This window comes from Rhyacophila brunnea, unplaced genomic scaffold (genome assembly GCF_057557595.1).
Source record: "Rhyacophila brunnea isolate RB1 unplaced genomic scaffold, BYU_Rbru_1.0 scaffold_12, whole genome shotgun sequence".
NCBI classification, from domain to species: Eukaryota; Metazoa; Arthropoda; class Insecta; order Trichoptera; family Rhyacophilidae; genus Rhyacophila; species Rhyacophila brunnea.
Window position 1 is genome coordinate 27,725,523 of NW_028232774.1, and position 26,043 is coordinate 27,751,565.

Here is a 26,043-nt window from a genome sequence, read left to right on the forward strand (position 1 = left end):
TATTTTCAAAATGTGTTTTCCGCTGTATTCCTGATAACCGAACAGTACCCCCAATTTGTGGTGTGTTTATCTCACTTAACTGATCGACTAACCGGACTAACCATGCCGGCCCTCCAGGGTAGAGTCTTGTCAGCCCTCCCTTGTGAAGACCATGCTGAGAAGACAACAGTATAGGATCTCCCAATTTGTCACTGTCATTTCTATCTTATTAAAATTATGTTCTGTGGATGGCTTCAATTTTATTTTATCTATCGATAGTCATTATCATTGGTACCTACCACATTTTTTCAGTACCTAACTATCCGTCAAAACATTTTATTATGAGGTATTGGGTTTATTTCAAATTTGCGACTTATTATTTAGGCACCATTGCTAACAGGTTGAACAAGTAGTGTCTAATATCCGATTCTCGTAAAAACTCTGTTAAAAAGCCTCTTCGTGATGTGTTCAAGATCCACAGTTTTAAGATAAAATACCGTGTTCAAGATCCACATCAAATTGTAGAGGTAATTAAAAAATATTCAATTTTGCTTAAATAAACAAATATTTTAAACAGTTTTTTGCTTCTGGGATTTTCCGCTGCTACAGTATAAAATAATACATTTATTAACTGAAGAAACTAGTATCGATGTTATAAAAGATAAGCTGCGGATAAAGTAAAAAAAAACCAAATTAAGCCGTTTATTAAATTTAATCTGTCAATCCCTATACACCGCCATCTTAGAAGGGTTTGCCACACACGTCATCAAAATGGCGCTGGCCACTGTTCCAAAGGGTTATTTTATATTATCAACACGACTTGAGATTCATGTCACGATTTCATCAAGTTTAAGGGGGAGAGGGAGAGGGCGATTGAATGCGACAAAGAGAGAAAAACAACGGCATTTAATTAAGTTGATTATATTCTGACAGCAGTCGCAACGTCCACTGCACATGAGCGAATAAATTGCAGGACATTGTTTTATTTTAAATTAGTGATAAAAATAAACAACGTGCTTTATCAAAATGCATGCCTTTTTATCTCGATTAACTTTGCGATAAGCAAGGCCAGTGACGACGACGAAAGATGGCTAAAAGTATTAAAAATGCATTGGCATCGTGTTCTGATATATTCTAAAAGTTTCAAATGTCTAGCTAGTCGGGAAGTTAGTTCAAAATCGATTAAATATCGATACCGGACAAAGAACTACCGGACAAATAAGAATACGAGCTAAGAAAAGCGTTGTAAAATAGACCCAGAGCTTGAAGTGAATCGGAGCGGAATGGGACCGGAGTTCCAGTTGGTGAAATTCGCGAAATTATCGCTCCGTCTCATCGCGTTCCGGTTCCTGCTTTTTAAGAAATTCATGTATTTAAATGTAAAAAATATAACATATGATAATATGTCATAAACCCATATTTCTACAAGTAATGGTGAGTCTTTGTATTATTATGCTACATTTTTTAGGTGATTTCGGTTTAATATAAAATTTCGTCTTTCAGCCTAACAGACTTTGTTTTAAATGGTGTGTTATTGTTAAATATAAATTGTTTTTTTAATATTTCAGATTATAAAAATGATAGTGAATGGGAAATAAAAATAGTGAGGTTAGGTTGTTCTTTTTGTAATTTTGTAAAAAATAAGCAAACTTATTTTTTGATTTTACAAACTTTACGATTGTTGTAGTTGTTTGTATTTTATTACGGTAATACATGGGCATGAAAACATTGTAGCGATTGTTAAAAAAATTCAAACTAAGTGGTCAGTATTGTATTAATGCGAAATGCTATGTAATCAAATACAATATTTTCGGAAAGTTATTGATTATGTACTCTTATTTGTAAAATTTTCCATTTCGACCTCTGACTATAGCGTAAAGCTTCCGAGACAGACTACGTAAACGAAAAATATTATTACGTATGTATATAAGACGCCAGACAAAGCTGGCAGCTTGAAATTTTCTTTCAAAAATTTAAATCCCGCCAAAGCTCACGTATCATATTTAGTATTTACTACTTCTCTTGCCAAAAGCTCACTGTAAGTGTTGCCACTAGAAAAATAATTTGTTGGATACTAAATGACATCGTCTTCTCATTTATAGTAGAGAAATTTCTTAGCAAGCGAGGCCAAATTTTTAATTCTATAGTCATGCCGGAAGAGTAAAGAATTTAAAATTTCATGGAAACGTCGGTGCACGCTGAAATAAAGTGATCCTAATTGTTCACAAGCGGAATGTTACAGAGGCGTAACTAGTTGTATGCTGTATATATTTAAATGATTATTCAAGAAGTAATTCATAAAAGAGTAATGGATATTAATAATAAAAAAATACCTAACAAATTTAATTCATAACACATATACACTATAATGCACCGACGTCCCTAGATAAAATGCCGCCCCTAAGCAGCGCCAAAATGCCACCACATTTTTTTTATACATTATTTTTATCATCCTTTAACGAATCCAATATCTAAGAAATGTGTTGTATGGATATATTACTAACAAAATATCAGACTAATAAAGACGTTGAAGGGCAACGGAAGTTAACTAGGTATCGCGAGCCCGACAAAACCATTGAGCTGATTTTTTTAATGGAAAGATATTTTCGTTATTACGAAGTTTAGGTAGCTATTTCTATATATTCCAAATGATTTTCCTCGATTTGCCGCCCTTCGAGTAACTGCCGCCCCCAAGCGACGCTCAATCTGCCTACCCCCACGGGATGTCACTGCTATAATGTTTGACACTTTCACGGTTATTTCTTGTCGTGTTTATCGATTTTTGAGTTTTCACCGCGTGTACTTCTTCATTCTTTCCTCGATGTTTCGGACACGTTGCAGAGGCTTATGTACCTACCTTAAGACGGGACCGACACATCAGAAAACTGGAAGATGTTGAATTAAACCTGTAGCCATTGGTCATTATTTGATCAATAAGTACGATTTTGATTTCAGATTGTATTGAATAAATTATATAACATATACGATATTATTTAAAATGTTATGCAGGACCCGAAATGAACCGGAGCTCAGCTCCGATTCAAGAAATCGCCAAGATTATTGCTCCGTCTCGTGGAAAACATTAATATTGCTTTCCGGTTGTTATTAAAAAATAAGAAAATTCACTTACTTTACCTACATATTTTAAAGTTTAATACGACATTTGGATTAAAATGTCTGTAACATAATATGTATGATACGCCGACAGCTTTTGCATGCTACAAGTTTAAATACTTCATTTTTTTTCTACTAGGTATAAGGAAAAACTCTAAGATACCTAGGTACTCATTTTTATATCTATATTCTATCTATCTTACTATATATAGAATTACATAAATAATGTGATAATATTTTCGGAAAATTATCGAGCGATCCGGTTCGTAAAATTTGCCATTCGAGGATTCGAGCGTTGATGTTAAGCCATTCTAAATATTATGTCTTCGTTATAGATGAGTGCTTTTATTTTAAGGTTGCATCAGCGAAGGATTAACATAATTATGAGATTGTGGTGTTTTTTATGTCGTGGATTTTATTAAAAATTCCCAATATTTAAATTCAGTTATGTATCTCGGAAACAGGATTAACGGTAGGTATTCATGTTCTTTTTATACATAGCTGTATCCGTGGGAAACCGTTTAAAGTGCTAGCGGTGATTGGTAGCGTTTGGTATATTTTATAATACTGTGTTGAGATATTATTATGACTGAACGCTGTTTATAAAAAAAAAAACAAAAGAAAACTTCCCGTATTGGAATTAAAAAATATGCGCAATTGAATCATTATGTACGAAGTTTTTATAACATATATTATTTTATTTTATTTTTATTTTATTTATTAAGGAAACAAACAGCTGCATTTTGATTACAAAAATTTAAAATAAAATAATGAAAAGTTATTGCAACCAGTAAAATTTCCATGTATACATTATAATTTTTTTTTTTTTTTAAATATAGTTAAGCCTAACAAGATAGAGAGTAAGAATAACATAAATATAAAGAAATTACATAAGAAAATTACATGAGAAAAATGAGGAAGAATTATAAATAATTAAATTATATACAAAAAAAAGTAACATAAAATAATATATAAATATCTATTTATACAAAATTTTGGAGATGTCGCGTTTAAATTAAACTCGTTAGAATGGAGATAATAATTAATTATTGAGTTTATTTCCAGTTGGCGACACCGATCGTCATAGACCCGTAATATTTTCCACAGAGTTGAGGTTTTATCCATAATAAGGTATAAAAGCCGAAATGGCTATTGTTTCATACCCACATTCTATGGAATTATAATCCAAAGTACATATATAATATTCTGTTATCACATGCCCTATTAATAAAATTGCTCGCAAAAGGCTTAGAGAGTAAACTGAAACATGCAAGTAATCTCCTTATTTCTACTCGTATGCAGAAGTATATTTTGTATGGAAGCGTGTGAATCGAAGTGAGAAATATTACTCAGAACCGTTTTGGCGCTAAATCCCGCCGAAAATTGGCGCGCAAATTTATTTGCAAGCGAGTCGAGATTTGAATTGTAACGACATGACAATGGAAAACTTGTAAGACGTTTTGACAAAATATGTTTACCGACGATGTTCATTTTCTGGAAAGCGTTAAATTTTTTCCCTTTGTTTGATTTTAACGTAGAATACGTTAGTTGGCAGGGTTTACTCGAAAAGGGCCACGTTTTCTGCCAAAATTTACTTTAAAACGACATATTATTCGTATACTTTCGATAATTTGTCAAATAATTATTTTCCGACTGCCTTTTTACAAGGCATACTTACTTTTCACTCACTCGAATCTCGTAGGTCACTTCTGCTCGCGAGGGGTTTCCATGCGCTTGTCAATTACCTACGTGGTCGCAGCCATGATTTATTCTGGATCGGAACCGTTTCCTCGTATGAAGAATATCAGGCACCATTAGCGAGGGGTGCAAGACTAGTAAATGATCTCCCTAAAGACGTAGACATTTTCAGTGACGTGCAATATATTTTGTATTCGAGATTTTATTTTTCTGTATACAATTAATTGTATGTTTTTTGTTTTCAAAATGTATTTTTCTGTATAAAATTGTACTTATGTTTTCATTATTATTATTAAAGTATAATATATACGTATTCTCTTCTTATCTCTTGTGAGGGTAATATTTGTTATATTGTAATTCTCATGTTGTGAACGTCTTGCATTTTGATTTGTTATGTCTGTAATGTTTTTTTTTTTAAATAAATATTATATTTTGTGCGGCCGTAGGATGTTGAACACGTGATTTTTGTTAGAACAAAAAAAACATGTTTTCACTAGCCCGGATTTAAACCAATATATTTGCAATAATAAATGTAAGCACGTCCTAAGTATGCGAAACACGATGTTTCCATGAAAACTTTATTTTTTAAAACTTTGATACACATAGCGCCTACTTATATACATAATTCATAACTTTTTTATCTAGTCCATATAAGGCATTAAATGGGTTTGCCAAAAAGACGCTGAAGAACGTCTTCTATATAAATTATGTATATAATATTGTACGGAGCCGAAGTTTGCGTTGTCATGAGTGAAATAAAGGTTTATAAAGCCTGCTAAAAAAGAGTATCTATGTATAGTATACACACACACATGCACATAGGTAAACGATGCGCAATAATTGTCAACAGTAGATTAAAATTCGTCAGGACTGCACTGAGCCATCGGTAATGCAATAAAAAAGAAAATTATTATAAAAAAATCAAACTTGTATTTTCTATCTCAAAGATGACGTTGGAAATAATGGGCATTAAGTGTCAAATGACAGATATATGAAAATTGTTGAGAGATGAGTCTTTCCATGAAGGAATAATTTCTGAATTATTAAGGTGGCACTTAGTCCATGTTATAGGAAATATTATTGCAAATGATATTTCTACAAATCGCCATGAATATTTTTAAAGTTAATATAATTAGTGTTATAATATAAATATTACAATTATTATTATAGTTATAATAAAATTTGTTTAAAATTTCATAATATATGCATCGGGTATTCGAATTCACTAAAAACATAATTAATTGTGAATTTAACACGTTAATGTCGTTTCTGATGAATATTTTTTTTGGAATATTTGACACATACTAGATTCTAGTTTATTTTGTGTATTCAATTAATCAATTACAGCAAAACGTCAAATAGACCACCAGTGTCTATAAATAGGAGTTTATATCCGAATTCTGCAATCAAAGTGTTTCAGTACAAAGTGTTTATGGTTTTCTCCATTTATATTTATTTTATTGATTTATTGGTTTTCAATAAATCTAAGCAATATGCAAAACTATTTTTTATTGAATTAGTAATACTCAAAGTTTGAGAATATTTTTTTTTTTTGAAAAAAAAAAACATAATTTGGAATCTAAATAATACATTAAAATAAATCCCTACCTACTTACGATGAAATTAACTAATAATCATGCAACTGTAACGCCTCTAAAATTATGCTGATATAAGCGACTGGATTTTGTGATTTGAATAAAGTCACCAATTCAATAAAAAAGAAGATAAGTAATAATTATGCATTATTTATTGTTTTCATTCTTAAAGCTTGTGTAGTATTCGTTTGAATAATATGTGTTTTAAACCATGTTAGATCCTAAGAATATCATATGGGTCTCCACAGAGTGGAAGTTCAGATTGTTGTTTTTATGAGAAATGGATGTTGGCCAATTGCTCAACCTGTTAGGTCCATACTCTGGGTCTAAACACACACTGAAAAACAAGGTGTGACTTTACCAGACACGGGATTCGAGCCTGGGACCCACGAAATTATAAGCCTGACGTGCAAGGTAAGTTAACACCTCTGAGAAATACGGGTCTAGGACGATTTGGCAACGGGACAACTGGACGCCACGGAATTCGAAAATAAATAGACGTTAGGTACTAATAATAAAAAAACTTAAAATTAATATTATTATTTATATTTAAATGATTATATTATGATTTAATAGTTGGTGAGAATGTAAATATGCAGACGTAAACAATGATTTAATCGTGCATATGTTTAAGTTCCAACGAAAAAAGAGTTTTTTTATTTTATATAAAGCCTTAGGCATGGTAATTCTCAATCCGCAATAAAGAATACATTATGTTAAGAATAAAATGAATTAAAACTACTAAGTAGTAGATAGAAACTGATTAAAATACCTCGTCTACGTTATGTATACGTGTCTACGACAGTGCGGCGTCCAATTGTCCGGAGGCCAGTCGTCTCATTCCCGAGAAATACTACTACATCGAGAGGGTGTTGTACAGATATATGAAGCCGTTATATTTTCGAATGACGCTCAGCAGAACCTAATTTTATTATTATCCACTTGACTTACCTATGAATGAATTCACATTGCTTCCCAAAACTTAAGCACAATACAGTTAACCATATTCCCTGCTAAATTAACTAAAAATATTGACAAGTAACTTTATATTTCGCATACAAAATCTGAGCAACATGTTTCTCAGCACACTTTCGTTTTTGTACTGTGCACATAAGTCAAACCAATATTTACTGATTTCAGTTCTAGATTCACTAAGTTGATTATCCATATGTCTTATTTCTTACTCTAATGCAAATTGCGGAGATAACAGGTATCGTATTCTTTTGGTTCGACGGAGGATAGGTATTGCAGGTGAAAGATGGAAGTACTTGTTCGTGATGATGGAAGAGGCGATAATTTATTTACTGTTTCAAATAACTACAATGCTAAAATCGATGAAAAATAATAATTATAAGGTAGTTCGGTGCGATGTGTCTTTGACAGAAACTTGTAATCGAGTGAAATGTCCAATCAATTCTGACCCGCTATTTATACAAAATATTTAGACTATGAAATAATATTTTGAAATTATTAATTCGTAATGTTATGAAGTTGCAGATCCGCCATCTTATAACATTACGAAATCATAATATTATATTATATTATATTATATTATATGTACTGACTGATTGTACGTGAAAAATGAATATTTAATAAATAATATTAAGTATAATAATTATTATTATATAGATCTGGGAATCCGATGACAGCCACATACGTATGCCCAATATTTTCTCACCCATGGTTGGTTGTGTTTAGACCAGAGGGGGGCAAACTTTTTAGATGGAGGGCCAAATTCAAGAATTCAAAATGAGCGGCGGGCCGCAAGTAAAATACCATTTTTCGATATACAATATTTATTATCACGAAAAATATACATTACAAAAAAAATAATGAGAAGAATAAACTGTTGTACATTTTTTAAAATTTAGGTGTTAATTTTGTGATTGATATTCTCAAAACTGCTTGTAAATGGGCATCGGAGATATTTGATCGTAAAGAATTTTTATTGAGGTTCATGATCGAAAATGTTTGTTCACATATATAGGTTGATCCAAAAATAACGAACATTTTTCTTGCATAATATTTAAGTTGGTCGAATTTGTCTGAATTAAGGGCATTGTAAAATTTGAAGATTTCTTCACGACGATGCAATTCAATTAAATCAGTGTCACACTGCAGATCAATAATCTCAAATTGTAGCTCTATCGGTACACTATCAATATCTATTGAAAATGGATAGCGTACTGTTGCTAAACAAATTTTAATCTATTGTCAATATTTTTTAAAGAATTATAAAAAAGTTATTCGTAATCAGAAGTACAATTAACGATGGCGGGCCGTAAAAAAATACCCGTCGGGCCACATGAGGCCCGCGGGCCGCAGTTTGCCCCCCCCTGGTTTAGACTAAAACTAAAATTTAGGGAGACTTTCACGCCATCTTGGAATCAATATTAGTACATAACGTCACCTTACTATAAAGACCTCGTAAGTCCGATATTATGGAAAAATGTAGTTTGTTCGACAAAGTTTAAACAAAAAAACATATTAAATCATATCAAAACCTCGGTTCTATAGATTGGTATGCTGTCCGTCTATCGACAAATTAAAAAAAAACGCGTAAGTCTCGTGGTTTCAAACGTGGAATTAAAACCTCGTATCTCACAACCAGTGTTAGCAGATTCATCGATTAGAGAAGTGTTTAAAATATTGTTTTTACTATGTTTTTTCCTCCCCCTCAACATTCTTCTCAAACAGACTTACGAGGTTTTAATAGTAAGGTGATGATAACTATTGTTAATCGTTAATTATTCACATTTTGTGGTGTAGGTAAATGGTGTGTACTCTTTATGATTTTATGTTATAAACTCAACAGGAATTACGCCTTCCTGTGGCGCTTCCATTGTTTGGGCAGAAGTTTCATTGCAATTTTGGCATGGCACATACATTCATCTGCCAAGTTTATACTTTATTAAATTTAACGGTTTACTTCACTATTGTTCAGTCTCTCAGAATTAATTTTCTTGTTTTCTGTACCTAACTCTTATCTTTTAAAGTTGAAAAATTATGCACAATAGGTAGGTAGGTACACGACTTCTCCTAAGAATATATTTAATTTAGCAGCCGATTAAGATTCACCGTCTGATTTCGCCAAAGTTTGCTATTTCATTAAGTTTATTTCAGATTTGAATTGTAGGAACACAAGGAAAGTACAAAATAATTTTAAATAGCAGATATAAATAAAACACTTTGCCAGAAAAAGAAAAAATGTGAGATATAAATTAACTCACTATTTTAATTATGTAATTTTTTTTAATTAAGTTATTTTTTATGTTAATTGCTTAATCTGAGAGCGCATCAGAAACTTATTTGGGTATTTAAAAAAATCTTGAATAAACATCGAGATAAACAAGTCATGAGCAGATGGCTTAATCGACAAAGCTCTCGCCTGTATTACGATGGATGTGTGTGGAAGTCTTATTCGGTCCTTGAATAGGCATTTATGTTGAGGTTGTTCGAAATTATCTATAATCGACTGATTTTTTTGATTTTTGTAAACGATCATATAAATAAACGTACAGTGCGACTTATATAACAAGTCTTCTACGTCACATCGCTGCATTTGCTGATATTTACGTCAAGTGGTTTTTGCGTGCTGATACTATTTTACGATGATAAAAAGAGGACATATTTCATAATCAGCAGCCATCCCATAGTTCAATGCGTTACGGATCAAATCATACGCATCAAAAACCATGGTAGAGGCAATTTTTGCGCCTACATCGATGTAGCTTTTGACGTCCGCATTTTCATGTCGCCCATACAGATAACAGATTCAAATCCTACTTATCAGAAATCAGTAGACCGCAGTAGATTTTGACGCAAACGATGCCACGTGCTCATACCACTCCCAAGGCCCACCTTAGTCAGGCTGACTTGAAACCGCAAACTTTGATGATAGTAATGATAGTTATTGTTCATACTTAGAATGCAATATGCAAATGAAATCGATGTAGCTGCGAAAATTGAGTTTGCCTTGTTTCTGATATGTAGTGTTTGTGGTAAGACGCGATCGGGTTTGCTAGTTTATAAGATTATACCCCGTTTACACGTGCATGGATTTACTGCTGATGGTACGTATTATTGCGGCAATAACAAATAATGCACGTATAAACGCAGTGACGTCCCTAGGCAAAATGCCGCCCCTAGGCAGCGCCAAAAAGCCGCCCCATTTTTTATACAGTATTTTTGTCACCCTTTCATGACTCCAGTATCTAAGAAATATGTTGTATTGATACATTACTAACAAAATATATACCAATAAAGCATACAAAATTAAATTTAGATATAAAAGCGAATAAATATAATTAAGTTAGACATTTACCCAAATCATCAATGTCTGATGTCGTAGTTGGTTGATATTTCTGACACATTTGGTTTGTACCATATAGCAATACACAGATTTGTTATTTCCACACCATTTTTACAAAGCTATTATTGTAGGTAGGTACAACATGTAAATACAATATTTTTAGCTATTTCTATAAGTAGGTACCTATAACAAATCTCGATTTGCCGCCCTTCGAGTAACTGCCGCCCCCAAGCGACGCTCAATCTGCCTACCCCCACGGGACGTCACTGTATAAACGTGTATTATTTATGCAAGTTGTAAGATTGCATGCATGAATCAAAAAAGCTTCTGAATTTTCACGCAACAGTTGGGATTTGTTCTATATCTGCGCCTGCGCAGTAGAACGATAGTCGCAAATCTGCCGGTAAAAAAAGAACTACACCGCGGAGACTTTCAGGTTAACACGACCTTTTTCACGAAGATTTTCACGACCTGTCAAATAGTACCTACGATAAAATGACAACATCACGTCTCGCTTACTCCTAAAGAATGAGATTGGCGAGACAGTCAGCACTTTTACATGTAAATAGTTATCATCGCGATAGTATCAATTACACACTATTGCTGCAAGAAAATCCATGCACAGTAGACAGGCGCTATTACCTTTAGTTATAAAATAGTTCCGTTTAGTATAATATAGTAACACAATTTAATTAGCAAAAGTGAATTTTCGTAGAAATTTCACCGTATCGGTTGTGTGTTTATGGGTACAAGCGGCTTGTAAGATATACATATCGTGTCAGTCGGCCGAGTCCTTGTTTGTCTAGAAAATTACCTCCGCAAAAGATTAAGCTGTGCGTCTACGTCATTGAGCTTATTAATTCGCCCAGATCAGCATTTCACTACCAAGAAAGGATTACATGAGCCAATGGATAAAGTAAACACATATTTTAGTCTAAGCGTCGTTCTTGGCTTAGTGACATCAGTAACAACCTGCCGAAAAAGTATTTTTGGTCGAGCCTTTTTGCCTAAAAAGCATGTAAAATAAAAAGCATAAAAAACCTCGGAAACAAAACTTGTTAAAATAAGTTCTAGAAAAAAAAAATAGATCGAGTAGGATTTAACCTCACATCTTTCACTGTACGGGTGAAGGGTCTTATCACACATAATATCGTCTCTGTTCTAGCAGAATACACTAACTGGAGAATACTAGTTTTGAGTCATTTGAATTTGAAGTTGTTAAAATGTGAGTTTATTAAGTAATCGTAAAAAGGATGACTTTAAAATAAATACTGTTTATATATTAAGAACGTTTCCAGACGGTAAAGTTTGAAATAAGGAACATTTTGGTATAACTAACTCAATATGTTATTTTTTCGAATCAGTGTCTTCTGCCAGAACAGTGACGATATGAAAATATGAATTTGAGAGCTAAGTTTATAAAATCTCTAAAGCTTGTTGAAAATGAGTACATAGTTATATATTATTATCATTATGCCGTCATTTTGTATCGTAGAAATTAACATTGTATGACGTATTCCTAAAATATATAAATACCATAGAACAGGGATGGCGAACCTATGGCACGCGAATGTATTATGCTGAAGAGAAAAAAACGGATATAATTTAAAAAATATTTTTTTTACCAAAAGATTTACAAATACCTAAATATATATTTTAGAATATTAAAAATGCGTATTTTAATGAATTTTTTAATAACATTTTTACGAATAATATTTAACAATCGATGCGCAAACGGAAACGACGAGATTCATGCATAAATGACAGATCGCATTGTATAAAAAAATAACAGGCAGATACTCAAGAATAAGCATTATAATTACATAATTTAAATTGCATAGATCGGTACTTAGGTTTTATGCGTCACACATAATAATATTATAACACTGACCTCATCAGGCAACGGGGGAAGTTGCATCGCGGAGAGGATGCCTCATCTGATCCGAGCAATTTTGTCGTCAATTTGTACCTAAAGAACCAAACTAAGTAAGTATTATAGTAATAATTGATAATTAAATTTGGTACTTCAATTTTTTTAATAGGATTCTTATAACTATTTTTTCTCAGATAGAACTATTCGAAAAACTGCTTGATACGTCGGACAGTCAAAAAATATTATTTGGGTAATTTTGGCACGCGTACGAAAAAAGGTTCGTCCAACCTGCCATAGAAGGTTATTATTATAAGAGTCATCATTTGAAATTGATAATAAATCCATATTTTGGTAGGTAAGTACTTCAGATATCCGTGATTATAGTACATTTTAAAATATTCATTTTGTCAATACGTTTGTTAATTTAAATATGTTAACATATTTCAATATATTTGTTAATTTAAATTAAAAATAACATTTTAATATAATATACTATATTATTATCGTGAAATATAATATTCGGCACACTTTCCATTGCAACATTTTCAATACGAACAAATAAACCGATTAAAATTTGATTGTGGCACTAATTATTGCATGGCTGATAAATGCTCGGAATTAAGAGCATACATAAGTGAAACGGCAAATAATTTTTAACAGTAGGTGGAACGAAATTTCGCAGTCGTCGCCAATCGGAGACTGACAGTCAAGGTGCGAGCACATCAATTTGTTTTGTGATGGCGTCGGAGGAATATATTCTTAAATCGTGTAAAGATGACTAAAAAACGTTCCGCATGTACTTGAAAAAGAAAACATATCAATGAATATACTATTAAACAACTATCAATGAAAATAATAATAAACATAACATAAAAAGGACGCATGTTGAATTTTTATGACAAATTATATTCCGTTCGGCTCGCGTCATTTGCACAATCCGCGCATCGCCTAGTCACGATCTTTTTAGACGATGCCTCAGCTGAAGTATATATAGCCTTAAATAATTTATTCAATAACAAAAGTATCTCCTATATATTATTATCCTAAGAGATTTTGGAAAATACACCAACAGCTCATTTAAGCGACATTTTATTGTTATTTTTACATCTTCACTTCGAAATGTGCGCTACCGATTCATCTACCGATTGAATTGACCACATTTCACAAATTTTCAATGATTTCACAGGTACTTGACGTTTATAACTGATATTTTCTCATACAGCGTATACAATTCGCCATACTTCTTTAAACATACAGCAGAATGACGTCTTCGTCGCTTAAGACCTTCTAATCCTTTATTTGACAAACGGATTCGATTATTTTTATTCAAATATCGTAATGTAGGCATTGGCGCACTTTTTTCCGGTGAAAAAACCATAATCTTGCTACAATTTACTGCGTAAATAAAAATCTGACAGGTGTGTCCGCCACTGTCCGTCATATCATAGATAACGTGACATTCCAAATTTGATTTTTTTAAATACTTCTTTGTGGCTGTTCACCCACTATTTTTGTTATTGAATAATTACCTAGGCTACTAATTTCCATACTAAAAAAGTTGCCATTGCAAACAATGAAAGAAATTAATACGAATTGTTATAGTTATCAAAATGTGTGATATTGTATAATATCTACCTATTTTTTTCGTCTCTATCATCATCAATCTTGACCTATACACTGCTGGATGAAGGCCTCCTAAGCCTTATTCTACTCCTTACTTACACATGAATTGTTATATTTATCAAAATCAGTGATATAATATTATAATCTACCTATCTATATATAATGCCATTATTATCACGAGCCTCAATAAATCCACTGCTGGATGAAGGCCTCTCTACGTTGATTGTATTCTTGACAGTATTGAATTTCTAATGTTATTTATCTACATATTCATATCGTCATCATAATCATCATCATCATCATCAACTAGGATCAATCCACTACTGGATGAAGGGTTCCGCAACCTGATTCTACTACTATCGGTTTAACGAATTTGCGATATTATACCTATTTCTATCATTCTTATATCATCGACCTGAACCAATCCACTGCTAGATAATGGCCTCCCTAGCCCGGTTCTACTCCTTTCTGTCATATGAATTGCTGTATTTATCAAAATCGGTGATATTATATTTAAAAACATATTCATATCGTCATCATCATCATCAACCAGGATCCATCCACTGCTTAATAAAGACCTCCCTAGCCTGATTCTACTCCTTTTGTCATATGAATGTATGTATTTATCAAAATCTGTGATATTATATGTATCTACACATTCATATCGTCATCATCATCATCATCATCATTATCATATACCTGAACCAATCCACTGCTTAATAAAGACCCCCTTAGCCTAATTCTCCTCCTTTCTGTCATATGAATTTCTGTATTTATCAAAATCGGTGATATTATATTTATCTACATATTCATATCGTCATCATCATCATCATCATCGACGTGAACCAATCCACTGCTTAATAAAGACCTCCCTAGCCAGATTCTACTCCTTTCTGTCATATGAATTTCTGTATTTATCAAAATCGGTGACATTATATTTATTTAAATATTCATATCGTCATCATCATCATCAACCAGGATCCATCCACTGCTTAATAAAGACCTCCCTAGCTTGATTCTACTCCTTTTGTCATATGAATGTATGTATTTATCAAAATCTGTGATATTATATGTATCTACACATTCATATCGTCAGCATCATCATCATCTTTATCATATACCTGAACCAATCCACTGCTTAATAAAGACCCCCTTAGCCTAATTTTCCTCCTTTCTGTCATATGAATTTCTGTATTTATCAAAATCGGTGATATTATATTTATCTACATATTCATATCGTCATCATCATCATCATCATCGACCTGAACCAATCCACTGCTTAATAAAGACCTCCCTAGCCAGATTATACTCCTTTCTGTCATATGAATTGCTGTATTTATCAAAATCGGTGATATTATATTTATTTACATATTCATATCGTCATCATCATCATCATTGACCTGAACCAATCCACTACTTAAAGACCTCCTTAGCCTGATTCTACTCCTTTCTGTCATATGCATTGCTGTATTTATCAAAATCGGTGATATTATATTTATCTACATATTCATATGGTCATTATCATTATCATCATCATTGACATGAACCAATCCACTGCTTAATAAAGACCTCCCTAGCCAGATTCTACTCCTTTCTGTCATATGAATTGCTGTATTTATCAAAATCGGTGATATTATATTTATCTACATATTCATATCGTCATCATCATCATCATCGACCTAAACCAATCCACTGCTTAATAAAGACCTCCCTAGCTTGATTCTACTCCTTTCTGTCATATGAATTGCTGTATTTATCAAAATCGGTGATATTATATTTATTTACATATTCATATCGTCATTATCATCATTAGCATCATCATCATTATCGACCTGAAACAATCCACTGCTTAATAAAGACCTCGTTAGCCTGATTCTACTCTTTTCTGTCATATGAATTTCTGTATTTATCAAAATCGGTGATATTATATTTATTTACATATTCATATCGTCATCATCATCATCATCAACCAGAATCAATCCACTGCTGGATGGAGGGTTCCGCAACCTGATTCTACTACTATATTATACCTATTTCTATCTTCCTTATCATCATTGACCTGAACCCATCTACTGCTGGATAAAGGCCTCCCATGCCTGGATTCTACTCCTTTCTGTCATTTGAATTGCTGTATTTATCAAAATCGGTGATATTATATTATATCTATTTATATTTCCATTATCATTATGAGCCTGAATCAATCCACCGGTGGATGAAGGCCTCTCTTAAGTTGTTTAAATTTCTGTCGGTCATATGAATTGCTATATTTATCAAAATTGCTGATATTATATTTACCCATTCATAATATCGTCATTATCATCATCAACCGAGATTAATCCACTGCTGGATGAAGGTTATCCCAACCTAATTCTACTTTTCTTGGTCATATAAACTGCAATATTTTTTTAAATTTGTGATTTTATATACCTACCCATTTATATCGTCATTATCGTCATCAACCTGTATCAATCCACTGCTGGATGAAGGCCTCTTTAGGCTGATTCCACATCTTTAGGTCTTATAAATTCCTATTCTTATCAGATATAATATGTATTGCTTCATTATTTATCAACATTTGTGTCGATATGAATGTCCCGCACCGGGAAACTATATTGTTTAAGGTTAATTTTTAAATCAAAATATGATTTTTAAAATATTATTCTATGACTCCAAGCATTTATTTTTTATAGACAATGAAACAAAATAATGTTTAAATTTATTTTTTATGCTGCTAACTTTTTCTATTATGTACATGGGACCCGTAAGAGATTAATATTCGCGTTATATTGGATCGCTATTTATGATAATCACAATTGAGATGTATAATTACTTATCATATTTAAATGCACATACCTACACATATATTGTATTAAAATTAAAATAACAGTGGGAGCAATCGGCTATTGCCAGCTGTTCTGCTAAACCTAGCAGCCTGAAATGGTGTCAGACGATAATGAGAAGGACAGACTCCAGAATAGAACACGCACATGACTCCAAATTTGTATTTGCAGTGACGACATGCATATCGTAAAACTGACAAATCAGATAAATTTTCAATTGTCTGACGTGAATGAAAATCCATCCCAAAGGGAAAACTATAGCGCCGTCTATACACACTTTACAATTATTATATTAAAATCCAACACCAAGTCACTATGATGAAAAGCTGTCTGCAAGACCTAGCGAGACAGACTGGCGAGAGCCAGCTGGCTCAGCTAGTATAGATTATTTGCCACGGTAATATTTTTATGATTTTAATTATATTTTATTGATTGGGTCTCCATTATTTCTGGATGTATAGATATTGTTATTATTTTCACAGTAACGTGTCTAATTTGAATGTACGCCCTTATTAACGTGAAACTAAATAAAAAAATCTAAATATATATCAATATTTTCTCTTGGCGTAGGTATTAATAGTGTGATTTTAATTGATAATACGACACGGAATTTAGAAAATGGCTGTAGAAATTACAATCGCGTGTCTAACTTGATTCCCTTGTGCCATCAGCCCTCAATTCCAATAATTATTTGGTAATATCAAAGTTCAGTAAAGGTGACAGTTTCCAACGAAGCTTTTAAAAGTATCAATTATCTGAAACAAAAGCCAACGATACAGTCAATTGACACTTGGTAAAAATGATTTAAAAAAACGGGAGCTTGTGTACCTACATAAAAACAAAACACTTTAAAAAATAAAATTCGAATTGCCTTATCTTAAAATTCAATGAACTTGATTTAATTGTTTTTTCGTAATATTATAACCTAGGTGTTATTCAACTTTGGTATTTTAAGGTTGTTATAATCAGGCATGCCAGCAGAGAACCTAGCAGAAGTATACGAAGCTTGCAATTATAATATAAATAAAATGGATTTCAAGTTATACACATTTATATTTTTTATAAAAATCGACGTTTTTTTTTTAAATAAATATCAAAAATATTAAAACGACGAATTAGTCAAAAATCTAAACGACAAAAAATTTTAAACTTAATAAACTAAATTTTAATATTAAATATGACCATAAAATATAATGCAATATTAAGATGTGACCCTGCAACGAATTCACATTTTTTTACAATTGTAAGTTTATCTATAAATTAAAAAAAAATCTTTTTAATATTTTCAGATACATATTTATTAATTATTATCGTATTTTTCCGCCAGGTTCTCTGCTGGCGTGCCTCTCCCCCTTAATTTCTTCGGCCATAATATTTAGTTAATAGTATGTTTTTTCAGTGAAGAACCGCCGTCGATCTGATGAAGCTAGAAGTCACATGGAAGGTTGAAAGACGAAGAGGACGCAGAAGATTGTAGAGGAGGAAATAGCAAAGGATCTTCGAAGGTAACGGAAGTGTCCTGGTCTGTGGAAGTCAGGACCCTAAGTAGTGAATTATGAAAAATAATTCTCACATCTAAACTATTTTTCATTTCTTTGATGCCCTACAATAATAACTTTGAGTGCAGTGTAAAAGTTTAATGTTCAACCCGCTCTCAAGGCGACAGGTAATCCTGCCTTACAAGCAGTCAACGAAATAATGATAAACACGGTGATTCAATTTTCATTGAGTGTTTGGTTCGCTTTCGACGGTATACACTCTAGCTACAAGTATTCTTAAAAGTCGTTAATAAACAGTGCAAGTTAATAAACATCGTCTATACACAACAATAAGGTAACTGCCCATGAGCCCATACTCCCCCCTCTTATACCCTACCAGTCTACCCGATCCATACAGTCCACTTATATTTACAACCGTTTATCATTGTAGATATGTTTTCTACGCTGTGTGTCACATATATTGGCCTAGGACCTAGGTACTAGCAAACACACGCAGGATGTGAATAACAAAACACGGTTTTACTCATAAACGATTGAAACTACTAATAAAAATTTGATTCTTTCGTAAAAAAATGAATTTGATTGAAAAGTGAAGTCTACCTACCACTGTAATACAGGTAATTATTGCAGATCTGCATTGTTGCCTGTACATCATTATTGATCTATTCCGCTAAAGGATTTGTAGATGTCTACATAGTACCATGTTCGCACCTAAGTGTCGGTTATATTAATATTCTTTTTTCGAGGAATGCCATACATAATTATTAGACTGCTCTCACTGCTCCAAGAATTTGTCATTAAATATTTGGCTATGAATGCTATGATAAATACTTATAACAAAATTATACAAATATCATTTGATGTTTTCATACTTACATTTTGCTAACCCTAAAGACTTCAAAATTATCTTTCTTCTTATGGTATAATATAGTATTCAAACAGCTTTCTTAGTAAGTATATTACTTAATTATTGTAATATTATTTGAGATAGTTTTCTGTATACTGTAATATGTTACATAAATAAACCGACATATAATATATTAGAAATTTGGCATAATCGGAAGACGAAACACGTCTCATTTCCCATAGGATATTATTTTACTTTGACCCTAGTTAGAAGTACTTGTTTAAAACAGTATGACATCAGCGAAGTAATAATTTCCTCCAGAATTAAACTAGTCGACTGAAGTCGACGTTTATGAGACATTTTCTTTTGATATGTCATGTTTCTGTATTGACGTTGCAAAAAACTTGTATTAATATTTCGATCATAAAATCAAATAAAATATGATTAAAACATGTGGAGATTAAATAAAATTGTTGTTTTTACAAAATAAGTATTAAAATAAATACTTTCATTTTAAGGTGACTCTGCACTCCGCCTACTCTTGAAATTTGAGATTTTTTTTAATTGATAATTTAAATTTTTATGTGATTTCAATTTATGATAAAAACATTAAAAATATTTTTTAATTTACCTAAAGTCAAAGATAAATTAACAATTAAACAAACTTTATAACATGTGAGTACTTATCCCATATTATTATTTTATGGTCATGTTTTTTATTATATTATATATATGGACTAATTGTATATTATATGGACTAATTGAGGAGGTGGCAAGAACAAGGACCCATAAGCCAAAAGCGTGTTGTGAGATAAGTAAAGGGTTTAAAGTTTTCAAGCAATCTGACATTGACACATCAACAAAAAAATGTTCTACCAACGTAAAAAATCAAAAAAGCCCAATGAAAATTCGCCCGACCATAGACAAGACCGTGAGGAATCCATTTCTGCATTATGCACAAAAAGGGCGTATAAGTACTATGGGGCTTTAATTGAGCTACCTCCTCAATTCATAGTTGTAATGTTTTTTTTTATATTTATTTAAAAAAAAAGTATATAACGTGAAATTCTTTTATTTTCAGTGTGGTCATAAGTCATAACATTGAAGTTTGATTTGATATAAATACAACGGATTTAAGGTGGGATTTGAACCTATCACATTATATTATATTCCACGGTGAGTTCCTTGAATGTCATCATCATTCCTTCCTCACACTGAACACACGCGGAATTTATAAAATATAGAATAATAATTATCAACATTAATTTTACAAATGATGTGATGATAACAATAAAACTAAATAATTACACATTTTATGGACATTATTTTGGAGATGATAATTAAAGGAACAAAGGATTTTTTCATTTAATTTGGAGCTTGTTTTGTACACACATCCATTGAAGCGAAATTCAAATGAATCAAATTATGCGATTTTTTAATGAAAAGGCAATTTCGCATTGAAACAAACGAGCAATTTACTTTTCAAGCTGACACTTTTGGGAATATAAATATTTATTCCAGATTAATAAAACAGGCAATGCAAATATGTGCTGATTAAAAAAATAATAATATAAAAGGTTTCTGTCAACCTTTTGCTGGCACATCCATTTACTGCTACATAATTTGTTTACTGAAACTGTTTACTCCCAAAGTATTGAGAAAAGTCTGTAAACTGTGCTGCACGTAATACAGGAATGCGATGTGAATATCATAACTTTACTGTTAAATATGTGATCGAACAAAATTTAATTAAGCTTGAATGTTTTTCTGCCATTTGTGAATTGCCCCGACGGCTTCGGTAAAATTTCGGTCGTATAAGTGTTTTCGTTCAACTTTAATGTGGTCCACGCCAAACGGTCCCATACATACGTAAATTAATTTCAGAAGCTTATAACTTTGCCGTCTGGCGGACGATAAATCGCATTTAACCGGAGTAACACTTCGCATACTCCGAAAACACTGTTTAAAAAAAAACACTATTATATGCCACATGACTTTCTTGTACATACATAATAGATAAATTCATAATCTAAACGGGGTAATAACTCAACAACCACCGCTATAACTAAACCATTGTAATGTTGTTTCTCATTTTATAACTTTTAATTGGATGTCCATATTTATTGATAGTTTAAGACAATGTAATAGCCAAACCAGATACTATAAGATACTCGGATCGATGAGAACTCTTTTCGGCAATAAGGAGTTTGATGGCTATATCCCTGCCAAATTTGGACAAAAATCACGGGTTAAATCATGATCTAGTCTATTCTCTCTTCATATCCTTTGCCTCATTACTGAGGATGATAATCACTGAAATTACAGGCGTTGCTAACAATCTCCTTACATTTAGAAAGATCATATTTTGCTGATCTTGTTGATTTTTTTGATGGTGTCACTCGATCTGGAAGGCGCATGCCCTCGCAACCTTCTACCTCCGACGCCATCAGAGATCACTCTTCTCTCCAGGCTGCTCGGATATCGTAGATCTTTTGATTTCTCCAGTTTTGGTGATATTGTTTATATAATACATTTCATTTTGTTAATATTGTTTTGTAGGACTTCTGAAAGAGATCGGAACACTTCCCCTAAAGAGCTTTTTCATGTCTCACAAGAAAAATAAAAATAATAAATTTGATTTTGGAAACAAATTTTATTAAGCTCTCTGTAAGGAAGTCGATTCTTTATATTGTTTTTTAACGTATTTGGCATCCATTAATGTGTATGTGTACTAGTGATAGACAATATGTATAGTATTATTTTTGTTTATATTTACAACTATTATTAGCACTCGTCATTATTGAAGACTGCAGAAGTAGACTTGTGGGTCTATTCTATGCTTATCGACCGCTAAAGTGATAAAGTGAAAAATATTATCAAACTTAGGGTAGGTTTGTATCAAAATATTAGCACTTATTGTAACAATTACACGAAGCCGGTTTTTATTGTTGCAATAAGTGCTATATTTTAACAGCACCTATCTTGCTGCTGTTAAAATATCGCACTTATTGCAACAATAAAAACCGGCTTCGTGTAATTGTTACAATAAGTGCTAATATTTTGATACAAACCTACCCTAAGTTTGATACTATTTATCAATTTAGTGTTCGATAAGTATAGAATAGACCCACTGCTCAGAGTAACATAACAAAACTATTTTAGAAATCGGGATAATAAGTTGTTTGTTCTTCCAAGATACATAACTAACCTGCCATCGTTAATACCAAATGGGATTGCAATAGTTATGTTCAACCAAAACACTTCGAGTATTGATTAATTTTATTATCATGCTGTTTATTAATGTAAATATATTTTTTATTGGGTAATATTGGTTTATTATTATTAAAACTTTTCCGTATGATATTATTTTCTTTATATTTATATATTAACACGTGGTGAATGTTGTTGGCGTTGCTCTGAAAATATAAATAGTTTCGTATTTCGTGCAACTAATGAAATGTCAGTTCAAGTACCATTTAAAAATGGTGTCCACTCACAAATTATATTCCTTTGTGAGTATTTTTTTTAAATAACAACATAGTGTCATATGTATTACATATCTGTACCATAATTTAGTTTTGCTTATTTTTTTAAATTTAGAATTTTGACTTGTTTGTTGCATTGGGAATTGGGATTATTTCAAACTATAGATTTTATTTTAACAATATATCCGATTCAATAAGACATAAAATAGGCAGCTCTTGTAGTGTAGTGCGTAAGGAGCTGGCCTTCCATCCGGAAGCTCTGGGTTCGATACCCGGTGAGGACACAATATATTTAAGTATGTGATTTCTTCAAAGTCTGGGTGCTTATGATTGTCCAAAATTACTAACAACTACCTTGTACGAAAAAGCAAGGACATGGTTATTAATAATTGGTTGGGCCATTTATATACCCATTCCACTCCTTATCTCCTCACCCACCTCCTAATCCCCAGTTGTATTGTCACCAGACAATCAATAAGCAATTACAGGTCATGAGAGACGGTGTTACAAAGAACATTCAGTTGCATCTCGATAGCGGGCGTGAGTGGGCTTCTAATAGCTTTTCGTCGTTTCAGTGATTGACTCAATAGATACAGACTCATTCAGAATCCATCATCATCATTCATACACCCTCACATATAATCCATAAAACTGTGTCACAAAATGAGTGAATGTACGAACCGGGTGACCCAAAACAACAATACCGCGCGAGTGAAAGTTGAAACTAGACCACGGAGCCATCACACATCATCACAAAGGTCGGTGTCTGGCATTCTGTTCCATCGCCCCCACCCCTAGATCCGACCTCCTCATCTTCCCACAAAATAATTACAGTCCACTGAAAAAGCTCAACCAATAATATATATGAAAAAGACATCAAATATTTATATTTATTTATTTACTGGCTTCATCCGTGTGAAGTTCGAACATGAGTGAGCGAAAAGTACGACAGATGGATATGATCACAAATATACTGCATCGATTTCAATGTAATTTATCCACCTATATTATACAAGGCCCGCGACAGCCGATTGGTAACGTATCCGTTTGTCAAATATTGTGTCTCCAGAGCATGGACCCAATAGCTTGAAAAACTCGCTAATATCAATTTCGCGTAAACAAATCTGTTATGATACCTTTTAATTAGGCGGCCAAGATTCACACCGGATTATAGAGCAAATAAAAAAAACGCTTCGCCTTACCTCAACACTCCACACTACTATTTAACCATTTTACATTTTTATGAATTATTGTTGAAAGTGCGTTATTTTAGAGAACCTCTTGCTATGTCAGCTCTGCGGTACGCAGATCGCTCGTGTTGCAGGATAAGGGGGGTCAGCCATGATGATGGAATCTGTAGGATTAGGCCAAACGAGTGCTGAGGGTTGTTTCTCGGAACATCTAAATACATGTTATATTTAAGAATATCTTACACAGTCCAGCCACCCTGAAAACTTTGTAACACCAAACATTATTAGTATACAAATTACATGTATACAAGCCCGGTCGGTGTGATTTAAGTAATTTAGATCATATATACATAACTGTACCTATATAAGGATTATATTCTACGTAAGCGCTCACGGTAGCCGAGTGGAAGAATGTCTGCTTCTGAATTTTCGACAGTTGCATATAGATCCTGCATAGTTAAATTATGCATGCTCTTTAAATTTCGATTGTAGTCCGTCCACACACAGGCCCAATTGGCCACGCCGACTCAATATCAACCAAGGCCAACATTGAGACATTGAAAAATTTGCTGCGTTATATGGAGGACGAAATAATTCCGATCCCTCCTTAGATTCATCACTTTCAACTCCTGACTCCTCTGTTTCGGCAGAGTTTCAGTACACGGGTACAGAGGAAACTTCATGTCATTAAAGATAAATGACGGCAGAGCAAGTCAAGATTCTTTTTATTTTCTAAAACTCATTTAAACACTATGGTGCATGGTTGCTACATCAGTCCCGTGCAGCATCGCTTCGGGACAAGGAAGTGTGGCACTAAAATCTTTTTATTCTGACACGTTTATAGCGTCATGGAAGGCGGCCGTGCATAAACCACGGCTGCATATACATGGCGGGTGGAGATGGGGCAACTCAAATCAAATCATGTAGCAGATGTACAACCTGTACCTCTTTCCAAACTTTCAATGGCGATTGGAGATAACCAGTTTGATTCCTGACCACTACACCAATAAACTTTTGTCTGGCCAGGATGGATTCGCTGTCAAACTATTTGAGCTTGGACTTGTCAACCGACCAACATGTCCGTGAGACAGAGAACTACAGAATAAAAACTAAACCCTCTGGGAACGTCCGAGAATATGCTCCGAAAGGGAAGAGAAGCTCAAGTCGTTCCAACCAGCTGTTGGACTCATTAAGCCGTCCGACAAGGTCTCCACAAAAGCCAATTATATTGCGTTAAAAAATGTGGCTGGATTTGTTTTTACATAATAATAATATGTAAATTAATTTGAATTATTTATTTTTGTTAATTTTCCGTGCTCCTCCATCCTATTAACACTTTTATTAGATTAAGTCTCAGTAAAGTCAGTCAAAGTACACCACATGGAGATCTCAGTTTTGGGCATCTGGTCCTGAGACATTCTCATGCGTAGTTAAAATGCTGATGCTTCACATCAAACGTAGGGAATCGTAATATGCTCGATTACGACCGAGTGTGGTGCCAGGCGGGTTGGTTTGGAGTGGTCTATGTTTGTGTTAGTACCAGCTGGGGTAACTCAAATAATTGTACCTCAAATGAAATATAATTTCGTAATTAAAATTCAATGAATAATAAGTTATTAAAACGAACAAAACATTCATAATACTTATTATTATATTTTATTCGTTTTGGTGACTTACCTGTGCTTAATTTATCATTTTCGGCCACGTAACTACGGGTGAAAGTCGATTAAATTTTCATTATAGTATAATAATTTTAGAGTACTTATTTAAATATGAAAAGTCAAATGTTTTATGACTCATTTATTATGATTTTAGTAGGTAATTAACTCTTTAAAGCAGCGTTTGTTACACAATATTCACCAGATTTTAATAGTTCCGCATGCGATGTAGCCAAGTCTACCAAGAAATAATCTTTTGAGAAAAGACGTGTTTATATTAAACCAATAAGAAAATATTTACATCTCTCCACAGGACTCTGAAGAATAGAA